We start from the raw sequence: 6,778 nt of genomic DNA on the forward strand, positions 1-6,778 counted from the left end.
TTCACATCGATGTTTCTCTCTTCCACTCTCTCCCTCCCACTCTGCCTGAATAAAAAAATGGAAAAATGTCCTCAGGTGAGGATAAAAAAAGAAAAGAAAAAAAAATCAATAGAACAGAATAGAAAGTCCACATTGCATTACCACCAACAGTGCATGAAAGTTCCCTATGTGCTCAATTAATATTTGAGAAAGGAGATAATAACATACAATAGGGTAAAGACAGTCTATTCAATAAATGGTGTTGAGAAAATTAGACAAATACATGCAAAGGAAGGAAGGAAGGAAGGAAGAAAGGAAGGAAGGAAGGAAGGAAGGAAGGAAGGAAGGAAGGAAGGAAGGAAGGAAGGAAAGAAAGAAAGAAAGAAAGAAAGAAAGAAAGAAAGAAAGAAAGACTAAACTACCTTCTTACACCACATACAAGAATAAACTCAAAATGAATTAAAGACTTAAATGTAAAACTTGAAATGATAAAACTCCTGGAAGGTATCATAGGCAATAAAATCCCAAACATTTCTCTTAGTAACATTTTTTCTGATATATTTCCCCAGGCAAGAAAAATAATTAGGACAACATCAAACTAAAAAGATTTTGTAGAGCAAAGGAAACCATTAAGAAAATGAAAAGACAACACACTGAGTTGGAGAACATATTTGCCAATGTTAGATCTGATAAAGGATTAATATCCAAAATTTATAAAGAACTCATACAACTCACACACACACACACACACACACACACACACACACACCCCAAACAATCCAACTAAAAATTGTGCAGAGGTATAAATAGATATTTCTCCAAAGGGAGCATGCAGATGGCCATTAGACATATAAAAGTATGCTCAATATTACTAATCATCAAGAAATGAAAATTCAAATCATAGTGATCAAAATGGCTATCATCAATAAATCAACAAACAACAGGTGTTGGCAAGGATGTGGAGAAAACAAACTTTCAAGTCCTGTTGGTGGTAACACAGATTGGTCCAACCACTGTGAAAACAATATGGTGATACTGCAAGAAATTAAAAATGGAATTGCCTTATGATCCAGTGATTCCACTTCTGGTTATATATCTGAAGAAACACAAAACACAAATTCAAAAAAATATGTACCTCTATGTTCATTGCAGTGTTATTTCTAGTAGCCACGCTATGAAAACCACCCAGTGCCTATCAATAGAAAAGTGGATAAAGTAGTGGTACATAAATACAATGGAATATTACTGAGCCATAAAAAAGAACCAATCTTACCATTTGTGACAACATGAATGGATCTAGAGGGTATTATGCTAAATGAAATAAGTCAGTCAGAGAAAGACAAATACCACATGATTTCACTTATATGCGGAATCTAAAGAACAATATAGTAAACAAACAAAACAGAAACAGACTCATAGATATAGAGAACAGACTGATGGTTGCCAAAGGGGAAGAAAGTTGGAGCACTGGGTGAAAAAGGTGAAGAGATTGAGAAGTATAGAATGGTAGTTAAAATATTGTCATGGGGATGTAGAATACAGCATAGAAAATATAGTCAGTAAAATTGTAATAACTATGTATGGTGTCAGTGGGTACTGGAAATATCAGGGGGGACTATTTTGTAAAATATACGATTGTCAAACCACTATGCTGTATACCTGAAACTAATATAAAATAATATTGAATGTAAACTATAATTGAAAAAGTTATTTTAATGAATCAATAGTCCAAATATAAAAACTAAAATCATAAAAGTCTTAGAAGAAAACATAGTGGTAAATCTTCATGATGTTAGATTTGGCAATGAATTTTTAGATATTATATGAAAAGCATAAGCAACAAAAGAAAAAAAAAAAAAGATAAATTGGACTTTACCAAAATAAAAAACTTCCGTGCTAATATTGAAAATCATTATCAAGAAAGTGAAAAGACAACATATAGAAAGGGGAAAATATTTACAAGTCATATAGCTGATAAGGGTCTAGTATCCAGAATATATTAAGAACTCTTACAGCTCAACAACAAAAAGACAAACAACCCAATTAATTATGGTCAAAGCATTTGAAAAGATATTTCACCAAAGAAGATATGCAAATGACTAAGAAACACATGAAAAGATGCTCAATATCATTAGTCATTAGGGAAATGCAAATCAAAACCACAATGAGGTACCACTTCATACCTACTATGGCTATGGCTATAATAATCATTCTTTTAAAAATCCAGAAAACTACAAAAGTTATTTATCTGTCAGTGATGTGGGGCAACTGGAGCACTGTACATTGCTGGTGAATCTAAAACGGTTAGGCTGCTATGGGAACAGTTTGTCAGTTCCTTAATAAGTTAAACAGAGTTACTTTGTGACCCAGGAATTTTATTTCTAGGTATTATATATACCTATCCAAAAGAATTGGAAAGAGGTACTCAACAAAATACGTGTAAACACATATTCATAGCAGCACTATTCAAAGTAGCCAAAAGGTGGAAACAAACCTAATGTCCATCAATGGATGCATAGAGAAACAAACTGTGGTATACACATACAATGGAATATTATTTCTCCATAAAAACAATGGAGTATTGATACAATATAAAGGAACCTTGAAAACATCATTATGCTAAGTCAGTGATTTTCAACCTTATCAACTTATGGCACACATAAACTAATTATTAAGATTCTGTGGCACACCAAAAATGTATTTTTTTGCCAATCTGACGAAAAAAGTAGGTATAATTTTTATTCATTCAAACTGAACAGCTATTGTTATGTTAGCTGTTGTGATTTTTTTATTTAACAATCTAAGGAAAAAGAGGGCAGTGCCCCTGACTAAATACAAGTATTGAATGTTTTTAAAATTCTTGTGGCACACTGGTTGAAAATTGCTGTGCTAAGTCAAAAAAGCTAGCAGCAAAATCACATATGGTATGATTTCATTTCTATGAAATATCTGGAATAGGTAAATCCACAGAGACAGAATGCAGATTGGTAGTTGCCATGGACAGGTGGGAAAGAATCAGGGAATAGAGAGGGAGTGCTAAATGGGTACAGAGTTTCCTTTTGAAGTAACACAATATTTTGGAGCTAGATACAGGTGGTGGTTGCAATGCTACTGAACTGTTTACTTTTAAAAAGTTGATTTTGTGTTATGTAACTTTTACCTTAAAAATGTTTAGAAAAAGAAAGAAAAGAAATCCCACCCCACACATTGGGATATCCACTAGAAGAGCAAAACTGAAGAAAGACATAAATACTAAGTTTTGGCACAGATGTGGAACAGGAACTCTCATAAACTGGTGGTAGATGTGTAAGTTGGTTACAATTACTTAAGAAAACTGCCAATATCTACTAGAGCTGAACCATATGAATAACTATAACACAACAAATCTTCCCTTTAGTGCGTACACCCCCTGAAATGCTTACATATGTTTATTAAAAGGTGTGTACTCAAATATTCATAGGAATATTTCTAATAACCCATATTTGGAAACTAGCCAAATGCTTGTCAACAATACAATAGGTAAATGGATTACTGTTCAGCCCGGAGAGAACATAACATTGAGTTTAAGGTAACAAACCAAAGAATGCATGCTGTATGATTTCGTTTACATAAAAGTGAAAAGACGAAAGCCACTGTGGTTGCTGTTGAGGAGGTAGTGACCAGAAGGGAATAGTAGTGCCTCTGAGTGCTGATGATGTTCTCTTTCTTGATCTGTTGCTGTTTTCATCAGTGTATTCAGTGTATGAAATTTCATGAATTATACTATTGTGATATGTGTCTTTTTCTGTTTATATTACTTCTCAATGAAGAGTTAAAAAGTATTTTTATAAAGAAGTTTGAGTTGATAGGGAAAACCTGTTTCTAAGAGCCTTTGAAACAGTGGGGAAGAATCAAAACTTTCTTACCTCTAGAAGGCTTAGGTATCTGGGGCAACTTGGATTGTGTAGGAGGAATCATTGTGTCTTGTCTTGTTTTAAAGTTATAATAGTCAGGAAGAAACTTGCACTCAGAATTTTGGTTTCTATTTTGAAAAGACAGCATCATTTCATTAGTAGAGAATGTTCTAGAGCAAGAGAAAAACAGAGATAGCCTAGAAAAATTCTCTAATTTTATTAATTAGAAAAAAAGGACAGATAAATTAAATAATATAAACTGCATATTCCCTACTCTGTTCATATGAGCAATCTTAAGTGATTCTGAATCTTCCCTTCTTCCATTTTTGATTCAAATAATTTAATATTAAAATTTGAGGTTTCGAAATTATTTTTAGAAAGAAAACTTAAAACAGTAATAAAGTACCTTCTTAATTATCTTTCCTACATTGAAAACAAAATAGAGTAGATCTCAGGCATGTTTGAGATTTAATAAATTATTAAATTAGGAAATGCAATGTCATTGATCTTTTAGGATAAATTTCCTAAAGAATTATACATGACATTGAAATAACAGAGTTGGATGCACTTAAGAAGCTAATCAACTAATTCTATTAAAGGGATCAATTCTATATTTTTTTAAGAGAAGCTTCAATAATCATGAAAACTTCTGTTGAAGTTGAAACATTTTCTGCTCACAAAACGCTGCCACTACTGCAGAAGTCTAAATTATTTTTATGTTTTTACAAAATAAAAATGAATGTAAGATTTTGTCAAAATCTGTCAATTCTCTCGAATTCCAGTCCATTTATATTAAACAAGGCTTGAATTTATAAGATCTTAACCATAAGCTTGAGACAGACAGTCATTTTGATCTTCTCAGTTGGAATGCCTGTTCTCAACACCTATCCTTGATGCACATACATTGTCCCTTGGCTGTCATCCCTGTGCCCATCTGTTGGCATGGCTTGCTGCCCATTCACCAGTTTGGACTGTAGCCCTAGTGTGTAGGTGCCAGGGAATAATAGTTTACACAAGCAGCCTGTACCATGTAAATGTATTCTCTTCCCAGCTGGTGTGGCTCAGTGGATTGAGCATTGTCCATGGACTGAGAAGTCCCGGTTCAATTTCTGGTCAGGGCACACTCCCAGGTTGCAGCCTTGATCCCCAGTAGGGGGCATGCAGGAGGCAGCCAATCAATATTTCTCTTTCCCATCAATCTGTCTCTCTACCCCTTCCTCTCTCTAAAAAAAAAAAATCAATAAAAACTATATATATAGTAAATATATTCTCTGCCTAATATCTAGACATGGTGTCCACAAAATCTGGATGCTGCATGCTTCCCTTTATCGGATCAAATTTTTCATTGTATATTCTTGACAGATAAAAAGTGGAAAACAATAGTGGAGGTTGGGGAGAAGAGACTGAGGGAAATGAGCTTCCTGGTTTTCATTGTTTTAAACCTGAGGGTTAATTTCACCAGGGCTGCTGCTGTATGTGGTGAGACAAAGATCATCATAGGAGTGTCAGCAAAGGTGTCGTCAGTGGAGGAAATATCTCCACCCCTTTGGTGAGATCAACCACAGCAGACAACTGACCCACAAAAGACTATGCTTGCTCTTTTCAATTATCCTAAGGGCCAAAAGGCTAAATTCCTTTTTTCCAAAAAAAATATATATTGTTTTTGATACTTCATATCAGGCTTTGAAAAACAAGAGGTTTTCTGAGTGTTTCTTGGCTTTAAAGAAACTACTTAATAAAGTTGAAATAGAAAAGATAAAACCTGTTATAGTATCTGCAAAATTCTGAAGCCATTGTTCATAGTTTAGTAAGAAACTTGATTATGATTAGCTTCTGGTCAAAATGGTGACGTAGGTAAACACAGTACTTGGAACCTCCCACAACCACATGAAAATTACAACTAAGCTACAGAACAACCATCATTCAAAACAGCCTCAAATCTAGCTCAACAGAAGTTTTATAACTAAGGATATGAAGAAGAAGCCACAATGATACTGGTAGGAGGGGTGGAGACACAAAATGGGCTGGTCCCAAACCCCCATGTGGAGGTTAAAAATCAGGAGGGATATCTTGGCTGTAGAGATTCCCCTGAGAAGCCATAGGTTCCAGTCTGACACCAGCCCCCCTCAACACCCATCATCCCAGGGTTCTATTGCTGGGAAGAGAAGTCCCCAAAATTGTGTCTGAGTGAGAGAGTGCTCTGGAGTCCCAGGCATTCCTCTTAAAGGGCCTGCACATAAACATACTTGACTCACTTGCTCTGAGTTCCAGTGCTGGGGAAGCAGCTTGAAAGGCACCAGGGACATACAGGGAAGAAGCAAATTGTCAGGCTTCAGGAGGAGGGCTCGAGAGGCAGCTTTATCCCAGAAACAAGTGCTGGCAGAGGCCATTGTTCCTGTGCTGAGCCCTCCCCTACAGAGCTGGCAGGAGGGCACCATATCTGAGACTCTATCAACCTGGCAAACACTATTCACACTGTGCTGGTGATTCTCTGACACCCCACCCCACCCAACTTACAGATCCACTCAAGCCATTTCCAGTGCTTTTCCATACAAATACCTGTCTTGGTTCATGTTGCAGACTTTCCTAAAATCTCTCAAAGTTTCACAAATCGCAAACAAGCAGCATCTGGCTTCTGTGAACCCCATACCACTTGCTAAGTGGCCTCAGGCCCAGCACTAGCAGCAGCTGGCCTGGGTTCATAGCTTGGCCTCTCCCGAGCACCCTGAAGCCCAACACAAGTAGCAGCCATTAGCAGATCATTTTATAGCTCATGCTGGGTGGCCCTGAGCATAACACAGACAGCAGCTGACCTTGGCCTACACCTTCTGGGAGGACCCAGAGCCCTAGTGGACAGCTTCAGACTGCACCAAAGCACCACCCAACTTCCTCCACAATTGACACAC

The sequence above is a fragment of the Molossus molossus genome, unplaced genomic scaffold (assembly GCF_014108415.1).
Source record: "Molossus molossus isolate mMolMol1 unplaced genomic scaffold, mMolMol1.p scaffold_m16_p_1, whole genome shotgun sequence".
Lineage (NCBI taxonomy): Eukaryota > Metazoa > Chordata > Mammalia > Chiroptera > Molossidae > Molossus > Molossus molossus.